Genomic DNA, 12,731 nt, shown 5'->3' on the forward strand with positions numbered 1-12,731 from the left:
CAAATATTCAATAACTTCACTCTTAGACATTGTAGTGTCACTAAAATCACTGCAGCCTTCAACTGGCTCCTGTTGACAAAGTGTTTTAACAGAAATGTAAATGCTGTAATTTGATTCTTTTAATGAACCATGTAACTTGAATGGATGTGATGCTGGTGTGACCACAGTGCACACATCTGATGTTGCTCACAGTGGTCCAAGGGACGCTCAGGGAGTTTGTGTGTTTGCTCAGACTCATGAAAAATTACAGGGAACATTGCACACAGGCATAGATTAGGACTCAAACTAGATTTATTTTAGAAAACAAATCAGCTTAGAGGCATTTGTTCACACATGTGGCTGAATAGGAGGCCGTCCAATCAGATTCGAGGTCTTCACTCTGTAGGTTGTTTGTTTGGTGAGACTCTTGGACCTCCATCAGCTGACGTGGATGTTTGATGGTCTTCTTCTCTAGTGCCAGATGATTCATCCATGAATTCAGCAGCTACAGACTGAAATGAAGCTCATGCTGCCATTATTGAATTCCTGTTCCAGATCAAATGTTCAGAGCTCACCTTGAATGCAGCAGTCTGCTGTCTGATAGTTTTTCTCATTGTAGTCTTCAATAAAGTCTTTTTCCTCATGTCAGGATGTGGTGAGACTCTTTCTCAGTCGCTGCAGACGTCCCTCATTGTGCATCTCCAGAGAAGAAACAGAAAAACTGGTCACTGCTTCAGCATCACAAACGCTCTCCAGCATTGAAAGTGTTTCAGGAATCAATTCATTTTGTGAACGTTGAAGGAGCAGAAATTTTACAGCTGCCAAAGATATGAGCTCCAATTCTGGATGTTTTAGGAAATGAAGTTCATCAATTGAACCCTTGATTTTTGCTGATAACTCTCATTAAATTACTGAAGAAATCTAACATAAAACCTGTAAACTCTCAGGCAGCTTTTGGTAAAGTTTGTCTATAATTCTATCATCATGTTCTGGAACCAGGACTCTGCAGAAGTTCCTTCAATCAGATACTTGTGTGTTTCTATTTAAGGCCTCAGGTTTAAACGTACAGCAGAGGATTAGAAAGGAGTGATTTTAATAATTAAATTAGTCCAGTAAATGTTTGAAGTAAAAATGATTAAAATTTGGATTTAGATAGATTTGTGTCATAAATAATATTGTAGAGTCTCACTTAAATATATCCAAATGAGTTCAGTGCATTTACAATTTATAGAATATTTGATTTCTTAATCTCAATACCATAGGGTCTGACCCTAAATATTATAATAATGATGCAAATTTAAATAAATAATAATACTGTAGTGCAGAGTCATAAACTTTAATCAGCCTAACTTACATAATAAATATCCCTGTACAATCTTAACCTGAACATTCATATTATTGAGGTGAATTTACATAAATCCTGATATTCTAGAGTCTTAACTGGAATATTTCTAACATTAATCTTTTTATATTGTGCTGATAAACAACAATAACCTGACTTTCAGATATTATTTATTGTCTGTGATTGTGGGACTAAATTCCTCCACATTCTAGAACATTCCCTGGAGCAGCTGTAGGAATAAATAAAAATTGAATCTGTTCATTTCCACATTATGCACATTTATTTATTCTTAATATCGCAGACTGAATGGTAGCTGGCAGTAAAAACAAACTCATCTGCTGGACTGCATTTCCCAAAATGGAAACATGGACAGAATTTAACACATGTATCCATGGCAACGCTAAAGTTTCTGCTTCTTACCAAAGTTCACAACACAAGTAAAGATTTTAATGTAAAACTTCAGGGATGACTGCTAACCATAAGTATTCTGATCAATACTTCATGATCAATATCAGGACAGATGTTACAACTCCAGCTGTTGCATTAGACTGCAGTTATTCACAGAGAAATTAAAACATCACATTCCTCATAAAAACTAGATGGGACTTTTATTAAATAAAGTGTTGGTGAATAAACAGTGTAAAAAGTGCAAAGCAGCTCCATTAAATCAGGAGATGTGAGGCTTCCACAGCATGGATCACCATCTGCTGTGTTGATTCATAGCTGAATGTCAGAATGAACTGAGATAGAAAAGCTGCTTTGAGCTGCAACATTACGGTCTGACAATCCAACACCATCACAGTTTTCATCTGGTTGTTTTGCTCCAACATGCTGTGAAGTTCAGTTTTTACCTGAATCAATACAGAGATTCTATTTCCAACCAAGACTGAAATAAAAATTAGAATGTTATGAGGTTATTAATGCAACTAAATCCTTTCAGATGGAAGGATTTACTTCTAAGTTCTAATTCAAGTTTCAGTTGGAGCACATTGCATTCACAAAGAAAAACAGCGATACCTTCATAGCAACATTTAATAAACCTAAAGCCTCCCTGTTGGCTCATTGGTGGAGTTTGTTACTGAGCATCTGAACCTTAAATCCAGTGAGACGACCATCTTCAGTCGAGGCCAGTCAGAGAACTTCAAGACCTTCCATCGGCTGGACCAGATGTGGCATCATGTCCCTCTGAACATCTGGATGACAGGAGAAAAGACAGAAATCAAACACAGATCACAGAAATACAATTTATTCACTTTCATCATTTTATAAAAGTAGCAGGAACTTTATTAAAACTTCACATCAGTAACGAAAGTAAATGTTTTTATCTCGTGTTGAAGCTAAATTTAAAGTCAATTTTAATGACAGTTTATCCTGAGAGGAGTGAGAATGGAGCTTTTCTTTCCTTTTTAGAATATTCCCTCAAAATATTCTCTTTATTATTGGCTCTAGAAGCATTTTTCTTTACTTATGTATTTTTAGATACCTCAGACTGATGCACTTTGCTGGTTTGCAGATAATTTCATGTACAATGACAATAAAGATCTTCTATTATAACATATTTTGCTAAAACAAGAACTGAAAACCTTCTCAACCATCTCTCAGGCTGCAAAATTCCAACTGCAACAAAGAATTATCCGATGTAGTTATTATTATAATCTTTACTGAACCAGTCCTGGAATTAATAAAAATCTGTATATGGATATGATTTTCTCTGATGGGACCACTATGGAAGCTGTAGTAATAATTAACTATCCTTTGAAGGGAAAGATTAGGTCTTCATTCAGGTGGATAAAAAAAATGCGCTCCCTTAAAAAACAAAAAAAAAAAAAATGCGTACAATAAAGTTAATCTCTTCTGCACTGCACACATACTACACTTTTGTGTAACTCTGGATGTCAGAGTAAAGGCAGACAGATCCAATGATCAGCCACAACATTCTGACCACTGACAGCTGAAGAGAACAACATCCATCATCTTGTTCTAATGCAACGTTCTGCTGGGAAACCTTGACATTCATGTGGATGTTTGACATGTACCACCACCTAAACACTGCAGGACAAACAACCCCCTAGTCTCCATGGCAACAGCAGTCCTTGATGCCAGCTGCCACCCTCAGCAGGACAAACTAAAACTGCTCAGGAGTGGTCCGAGGAACATGACAGAGCTAAGCTGTTCACCTGGGTTCCACACTCCCCACATCCACATCTGATGGAGCATCTGTGGGATGGTCCAGGATCAGCCTGGTCTAGGTAGGACCCACCCTGCAACCCACAGGATCCACAGAATCCACAGGACATCCCCAGAGGTTCTGATGAACCACTGGGTCAGAGGAGTTTTAGCAGCATAAAGGGACCAACACAGTATTAGTCAGGAGGTCATAATGTTATACTGTTATATTGTTATGCTGATTATATGATCAGTAAATGTTACCATCAATTATAACATCCACATTGATCAGGGAAAAAAAAACAAAAACTATCAGTTCATTCAGAAAATGTGGGGTTAAACCTAAAAACACAGACCTCAACAGCAGTTTGTTTCAAAGCAGAACACCAGCTGGTTTTCACTAAAGAAGCTTTCAGAGTAACAATTAAATGACAGTTTTGTTCTCATTAAGTTCTCAGAGTCAGAGTCAGCCTAAATAATGTATACACACATCAGGAAAAGAAAAACTTTTATAAATATTTCATTTATATAAGTACTTCTACACATATAGATTCCTCTTTCTAAGTCTGATCAAATCACGATAACTCTGTGTCCTGTTTTACGATGTTTTCCCAACAGATGGCGCTACCCTCATGAATGGAGCATCAACAAGTGACGTCTACAACACAACAGAAATGTCTGGAAGCCAGTGGCCACCACTTTGAGCCCCTCTTGTAATTGTAGAGGCCAAAGATAACTTTTATTAATCGCGTGATGTCTGAAAAAATTTGGTATTGAAATATTTATTCAAGTTTTTCTTTTCCTGATGTGTGTAAACATTATTTTGGCTGACTCTGTATGATGGGTTTCTGACAGGTCACCAGGCAACATCTTTTTATAATAATGACAAACATACCTGCATTCTACAGGAGTGATTTTCCTCATGTGCAGGTAAAGATGTGTGAGGAGCTTAGAGATGACAGGAGCAGGAGTCATCCTCACTAATTCAGCTTCCACCTAGAAACAGAAAGACCACAAACAAACACACTGATATACTCTCAAATGTTCAAACTCATGGCCTCAAAATATCTGTTTAGGAAGTGTTGTGTTTCTAAATTCTGCTGAAAGCATTGGCAGACATTCTCTTACAAGGTTGTGTAAAAAGCAGCCTGTCCTCTGAGCTACTGAGAAACCTTCCTGAAGAAAGTTTCCACATGTAAATCAGCTCAACAAAAACTAAAGCCTCAGTCAGAGATAACAGGTATCGCAAATTGTAAACAACATTCTTTGTTCACTCAGACTTTCTGCTTCAACCTCACATAAAAAGGGGAGTTTAACTCGTCAGGTGACTGAAAATGAATGGCTTGTGCAGTTCTAGATCCAAAAGTAGGATGTTTCAACTCATGTTTTACTACAAATACATGCAATAATAAATAAATACAATGGCTGGATGTTAGTTTATTCACTATTAATGTCACTTCATATACTGGATTGAACTTGAGCAGTGGAAGAGAGAAGGAATTTAATGAAATTATGGAGATTCAGAGAGGTAATGTTGCACAATGTTAAGTTAAGCGCGGTTTAATTCAAACCAGCTGAATGTTAAACTTCAGTGCAGCTGAACGGGTTTCAGTTAACCTTAAAGTAAAATAACTTTTTTAAAAGCTAAAATATACAGCAGAGAAATACAGGTTGAGAAGGTCATTCTAATAATGACGGACATCTGTGGCTGCAACTAACACAGGTGTTCAGCAGTAAGTTAGCCACCTGTGCTAATTAGCCCGCTAGCTAACTTAGCCGCTTAGCTAGCTAACGCGTCCGGACCAACTGATCAAACACGACAAACCACAACTCTTCACAAGTCGCTGACTTAACGTACAACAAAACAACGCTACTGGTTGGAAGTATTTATCTTCTTACCGTGCTTTTACTCCAAAAACAAGATCAACAACAGCCACAGATGCTACCAGATGTGCTGACCATAGATATGTATAGAAGGATAGATACGCTAGCACGCTGTCTTCTATATGACTCTATGGTCTGACCAATCTCTGCTCTCTGGCTCCGCCCTCTGAGAATCTTGTTGTTGTTTGGCTCCACACTTGCTGATGACCACTTCCGGTCTCAGAAAATGAAAAAACGAACCTTTTTTTCGTTTCTGTCTCTTACTGATTTTATTTTTTGTTATTCTCAATATAAAATGAAAATCAAAGCATTTTTAAAATTTTGTATATCCCTTTTTGATCATGAAACGGAAAAACGCGTTGTATTTAAATTTTAATTTTAGTATTTTAAAACGAAAATCAAATAACCACTCGTTTTTTGTTTTTCAATACCCGTTTCAGAACGGAAAATCCAACTGCCATATAAATACACGGACCATAAGTGTCCAACAGTTTTTCTAACTTTTCAACATAAACTACGTGTGTAGCAAGATTTGAATTTCTCTCCAAAGCTTTCATTTTTTTAATTTAAATTAAGTATTTACACAATTCAGTTTCAATATTGTACATGCAGTAGGGGACAGACTGTCCGAAACTGTTTGATATCTCCATTTGTATGTTCACATCTCATCTCTTTGAACAAAAACTACAATACCTGTACATGCTTTTACATGCCACAGTCTCATCTGAGTTCCAACATCAAACTCTGTCCTTAGTTTGGAATTTGAATACGAAAAATGTTTCAAAAGGTATCTCATTGTTCATGTAGTCAAGAACCTGTTGCTCTCCTGTTTGTTTGTTTTTTTGCATACATGTCTTTGCTAATGTGCAACTGTGAAGTCACTGACTTTCTGGGCAGCACATCAGTTACAAACCTCCAGATATTTGCTAAAGGGCCACAAAGAAACAATGCAATTTGACAAAAAAAATGCCAAATAAGTAATAAATTATTTTATTTTGGGCATTAATACTACAAAAGCCTTCAACTTTGCACAGACTTCACTAAATTTTTCTTTGTCATCAACAAAAAAGTGATTCCTTACAATGTAGGTTACCTGCCCATGTGGTCACTAATCTGTCACACATACAGATACCTTAAAATTGCACCTAAAAGCACTGATCTAACACTGTGCTACTGCCACTGTATGACAACTACAACACAGACACGTGGACCTGGTGATATTTGATTTGATTGTCTTGTCTCTTTCAAACTCAAATACAAGCAATCTGCATCTTCATTAAAGACACAAAGGAGAAGACAAATCAATAAATCAGATATTTTCTCCTTGGTTGCAGCTCTAAAAGACCCTCATGTTAGCCGGGGCTCCCCAAGCGTCTGGAAGTGTCTCCGAGCATAGCTGTTAGAATAACTGCAACATATGTTAGGGATTCTGCACTGTGTGTGCGTGTGTGTGTTGGTGTGTGTTGGTGTGTTTAGAGCTGGCACAGGTCCCTGTCTCCACCTCCCATCTGTTTACATTGTCATGTGCTTGATGAGGCGAGACCACTCATTTGTCAAACAACATGTGGGGTAACGGAGGTGGGGACGGGGTGTGTATGGAGAAGCAGCTGAATGGTGCGTGTTTGAGTGTGTGTGTGAGTGTGTGTTTGGCGGTAACAGGGGGATAATTAGATAAGGGGACTGTGCAGCCGAAAGGTTAATGACAGTAATGAATATATTAGTGTAGAGGAGACAGAGCAGGTTGTTGTTCCTGTTCTGCACCTGCAGGTTCAGAAAATGCACAACGCAAAACCAGTAATTCAATACATGATTCTGTGCAGTTTTGTAGGAATAAGTTGTTCTTTGTGAAAGCCAAAGTGAAAAAAGACACATTTTTGATACTGGAAGATGGTTTACAGAAGAATATAGATAAACATGGTCACATAGTGAAGCTAAATTAATCACTTTGAGCATTTATTTATGTTCTGGTTTAAGATTTTGTTAAATTGTTGCTTTGGTATAAAAACCTGCACACCTTTCTATCTGTTTATATTTGCTAAATATGGAATAAACTGATGAAGCATCTGTTGCTTTCAAAGAAGAGCAAAGCATCACTTACTGTAAAATGCAAAAAAGACAAAAAATACTCAAAACTCAACTTACATTTTAGACTCAGAGAATTTCCTTCCTTAAAAAGTTACTAATTAAATTCAAATCAGTACAGAAACACACACACACACACACACACACACACACACACACACACACACACACACGCATGCATGGTCTTTGCATCCTTCATGTGACCACGAAGAACAAAAATTTTACCTCTGAAATTCATATTAAATGGAACTGTGGAAATTTTGTGAAACAATAGGCATCACTACCACATGAGCCAGATTGCAAGACAATTCTGTGACTCTGTGTGTCTTTTGACGCTGCGAAAACCAGACAAACATTAAGACAGATATAAACTGGGGCACTAGGCTCTGTGTGTGTGTGTGTGTGTGTGTGTGTGTGTGTGTGTGTGTGTGTGTGTGTGTGCTGCCATGTGTCTGACATGGAAGTGGATTTGGACAGACAGTCTGCTGTCCCAGATGTCATCAGAGTGACCAGTGGGCCCGTTGTCTGACCTCTGACCTCTCCAGATGGTGACACCCTATTTCCTCTATCAGAGAGAACACCGAGAGTTTGTGTGTGTGGTTTGTACATGTGTCTAATTGTGTGATCTTATAACCTACTGTGTTGGTAGTAAATCAAAGTACAAGTCTATAAATCTAAGCCGTAAATGTTTGATTTTGGGCACGAATTTTGATTTTATTGGTGTTGGAATCTGTGCATTTTTTATCAGAATATTATTCTGTAGATGCACAGCTTCACTGTAAATTCCAAAACAATAACAACAACATAAGTTCATGTATCTGCATCTAGTGGTTCACAACACTGTGTTATACCACTTGTGCAGGCAAGAGGGCAGCAGCCTTCTATAATACAAGACTACAAGGAGGGCTTGTTGCATTTTACATAAATCTTCTTTTTGCATTACAAACAACATTTATTGCTGTTATGCTGTATACGCTTATTTGTCAAATTACTGCACTTTTAGAATTTAATTTCCTGAAAAAGAATCCAAAATACACCTTGTTAGCTTATTATACTGTGTGCTTACAAGGAAAAATGACCTGGGTTTGTAAAACTGAATTTGCCAGTGAGTCTGTGGACTAATCAGTAGCGTATCATTGCTGGATTAGTTTGAGAGTTTTCCCCAGCAAATACTAAAACATGTCAGATTAGCATTTGTATCTGCAAAAATGCTACTTTTCTGTGTCTTACATCCAGTGTTTCATCTCAGCTTTCAATAATTTTAAAAACTTTTTTTTTGAAAAACAGAAAAAAACCTGAAACTTCGTATATAATACCGTAGCAAAAGTCTGATAGATTGAGCAGAATTATCACACGTCTAACCTTAGACTGTTCTTAAATTTGCAAAGGGAAACATTTTTGTTTGTGTAATGTGTGATTCGGTTTAATGACAGAGGAGACGCTTATCTCAGTGACTGCTCAGTTAGCTCTGTAGAAGGACGAGCAGGGATTAGTAGCCGTTTTATAATGTGTGTTAATCTGAAAGATTAGCTTGATTAGTTTAATGTGAGAATGTTTGTGTGTGTGTGTGTGTGTGACTGTACATCTCTGTGTATTGCAACTTGACTGCACTGTGGAACCATTCAAACTGGTGCAGCATTCAGCTACAAACAGGAATTTTAAAGGTCTTTCCTGGTGAGATTTAAAGCTGATGCGTCAGAGTATATGATGAGGGATGCCAGGTTTTTATCCTTCACTGTCTGAACAGCATTTTGTCGATGATCTCCAGTAACAGTCGTGTCCACAGAGTCTCCCTCTATATAAACTGAATCCCCTTCAGAGACCAAACATCAGTATTCCTCTGTGAGGTGACAATCCTGAATTTTAAAAAATATTTTTTTAACTGCTAAAAGTCTGATTTTATGTGGTTTATCTGTGTCAAAGTATAAAAAACCTGACTGTATTCATTTACATTCATCAATCAATTCCACTGGTAGTTCACTGACGTCTGTATGTGTGTGTGTGTCTGCACACAAAGCTGACACCGACTGACATAAAGACCCACAACAATATAAAGATCTCATCCAACATATTGACCAACGTCGTCACACACGAGAGCGGATGATATTGACGTGTTGCTCACACAGCTATGTAACCTAGATTTGGTGTAGAGCATTCGCCATATGGTTCAGTGTGAAAACTTGTAGTTTGCTGAAGGCAAATATAAAAGAAGTGATACTGTTGTAAATGCAAAAAATAGCACATTCTGTGTCTTCATTACTGCTTATAAATACAATGAAAAATCCTAAACCGACAGTGTGAGTCACAAATCTGCATTTCTGCTTCAATAACTGGGCATGGCTGTTCTTAGGAAACATTACCAAAATATAAGTAAATTGTACATCCCTTGGGGTGTTTTTCCTGCTGTGTATTAATACATATTTGATGCACTAGCATGTATTTGAAACAGCACAATGATCTATGCAGGATGGACTCACTGATGTGTTTCAAAAGCTCCAGCAGGGAGGAATGTGCTGCCCCTGGGTTTAGATATGCAACTTATTATCATGAATAATTTTTTTGCTGATTTTGCTGTTTTCATGGGACTTTCTGGCCTTCCTTCCCTAAAATTGACATACTGAGGGATTTAAAGCATCTTTCTGGTGTTGATTTTACCCCTAAAATATCATCTTTGTGTGTCAAAGTTATTTATTTGGAGGGTTGTTGCCATGAAAATAATCCTGTCAAGCCCTAAAATGTTTTAAATGCAACTATACTCCTACTTCTTTTCATAAGGGGTGATTTGAAAATGTATTTTTCCTCAATTTTTTAATGTCTAAGACAATTATTTTTTGCAGAACTCGGCATTAGTTTCAATTATATTGTAGTTGGCTATTAAAATTAGTCATTTTAGTGACATAGCCACAGCGCTAATTTTTAAAAAAAACAACAAATATGACAGTGACACATCACTGTATATGTTTTAGTCATACATGAAAGCACTTTCACAAACATTACAGACACACAGACGTCCTGCGCCTGATGGTTTGGTGACCTGCTGTTTTTCCGTGCTCAACTACTCTAAACACGAAATAATAGCTTACACACAAATGCATGGGGATACAGACAGACAGACACACACAGACAGACACACACACACACACACACACAAACACACACTTATCAAGTGATTAACTGTCAAACTGCACAGCCAGAGTTCAGCAAAGGTCAGGATTGATTTACATAGACAGATGGAGAGCCCTATTAGTGTGTACGCATGTGTGTCTATCTGTGTGTGTGTGTTCCCTCCCCCTTCACTTACTGAGCCACGCCGCACACACAAATGCACAAAAACAGAAGCACACACGCACACACACTCCCCCGTGGCCATGCTCTGTGCAACTGGTTCATGTTACCATGGAGATGATGAGCTTGCTGTACATCATCATGATGGGGTCGTGGCACAGTTGAAGGTCAGAGGTCGCGGATGGCACGGCGGTGTGGTGTGTTTGAGTACATCAGTGTATCAGTATGACTGTCCTGAGGGGAAAATCTTGCAATATGAGAACATTTTATGGGCAATCGACCTAAAATAAAAAGTAGTTTAAAGCCATCTGCATGCCAGAGACACAGTCAGAGGCTGTATTTTACAGAATTTTGATGGATTAAACTAAGTAAAATAGACAAGTAGAAACCATCACATCATTACAATGTGAAATTGTCTTTGTTAAGTCGAGCTCTGATATGTCACTCAGTTGTTGTACACTCTGGCTGAACTGCTATGTAAGTTTTTAGTAGATTTATAGCTGCATTTATGATCAGCACCACATTTGTAAGAAAATTCATCATATTCCTAACATAATAGTAGCATTTTATACAACTCCAGCAAGCATTCTTACCAGATAACATAAATTATTTACCACCTGATCTTTATTTGTGTAGTTTTAATCATCATACCTATTATTATCAAGCCAGTGTCATCAAAAACAAGTCCAGCAGGGCAAGAAACACAATTGGAGACTGTTTTCACACATTTCACTGCAGCCCTCTGGACCTTACCCAGAGAAGATGTATATAAAAAGGCAAATGTCCAAATCACCTGGATCGGGCATTAAATGAGCTTTACCCAATCATAAAGTCCATGTAATCTACCACTGAGCCCATGTGTGAATTGGTTAGTGTCTGGAGAATTCATTGAGCAAGTCCACGTGCTGACAACATTTCAATCATGCAATTGGCACCAAACCAAAAGAAGAGTCATTTGTACCAAGATGCCAAAGATGTGTCTTAAATGAAAGACAAGGAGATTCAGAACCTTCTGTTGGTAAGGACAGACAGCAAATACATTACAAGAACTCAACATGAAACTCCAACTTTTCAGGGACTGCGTTTTCTGCCTTCAACTTTTTGCATCACATCTTGACTCCCACAGGCGTCACTCCCACTTAAGGACAAGAATCAGGTCCTGACATCATCCAGAGTTCATATGAAAGTAGTTAGAGAGGCGATCGGGTAAGTAAACCAGCTCCTAACCACATTAGGAAAACTACAAGCAAGTATATTTGAAAGGTCAATAGAAACTCCTCATTTTGCAGAAAGATAGTTTGATAGGTTCAAGTTAAATTTGAGAGTTGGTTCTGGAGGTTTACAAGAGACAGTTTTTCTTCAAATATATGTAGTTAGCATGGTGGTTTACCTGCAATAAGTCTGACGGCAGCTGACTTGATGAAGACTAAGTTATACTAATAAGAATGCTACATGAAAGTTACCTTTATGCTTTATTATAGTCTTTTGTTCGTTGTGGGTCTCTCATCTTTGGTTCTTTCACAGTTTATGCTGATGGTCATTACTGATGTAATTCTGTGTTTGCTCTGTTGTCTTTGACCTTCTACTACCCAAAACTTTACCATACCTTCTCTACTTTGCTCTGTCATTTTCTTCTGTTTTTTTGTTATTTTAAAAATTGTAAAGCACTTGAGTGGCATTTTTCATATTTTTTCTTTGAAATAATTTGACCATTTATCTTGAGCATATATGTACTAATGTCACTGCATTATGTGACTTGTCAATGTTTCTCTTCTTCAGCTTGCTTCCACAGTAAATAAAGTGACGCTGATGTGATTCTGGTGTGCGTGTGTGTGTGTCTGTGTGTGTGTGTGTGTGTCTGTGTGTGTGTGTGTGTGTGTGTGTGTGTGTGTGTGTGTGTGTGTGTGTGTGTGTGTGTGTGTGTGTGTGTGTGTTGCAAAGTGAGAGAGAATAGAAAGCAAAGGAGGAGAAAGAGAGATAAATGCTGCTGTCG

The 12,731-nt window shown here is 37.8% G+C and overlaps 1 long non-coding RNA gene across 3 annotated transcripts; it reads right to left on the bottom strand.

The window, feature by feature from the left end:
* Positions 1 to 273: 273 nt before the first annotated feature.
* Positions 274 to 5,519, bottom strand: LOC129349070 (uncharacterized). Of its 3 annotated transcripts, XR_008601913.1 has the most exons (5): positions 5,387 to 5,519; positions 4,383 to 4,483; positions 3,499 to 3,640; positions 555 to 2,514; positions 274 to 491 (listed from the first exon to the last, which is right to left on the bottom strand). It is a non-coding gene; the product is annotated as an uncharacterized LOC129349070 (long non-coding RNA). The 3 variants fall into 3 exon arrangements; XR_008601914.1 differs by having other exon boundaries at positions 274 to 2,514; XR_008601915.1 differs by lacking the exon at positions 3,499 to 3,640 and having other exon boundaries at positions 274 to 2,514.
* Positions 5,520 to 12,731: the final 7,212 nt, after the last annotated feature.

Source organism: Amphiprion ocellaris, chromosome 6 (assembly GCF_022539595.1).
Source record: "Amphiprion ocellaris isolate individual 3 ecotype Okinawa chromosome 6, ASM2253959v1, whole genome shotgun sequence".
NCBI classification, from domain to species: domain Eukaryota; kingdom Metazoa; phylum Chordata; class Actinopteri; family Pomacentridae; genus Amphiprion; species Amphiprion ocellaris.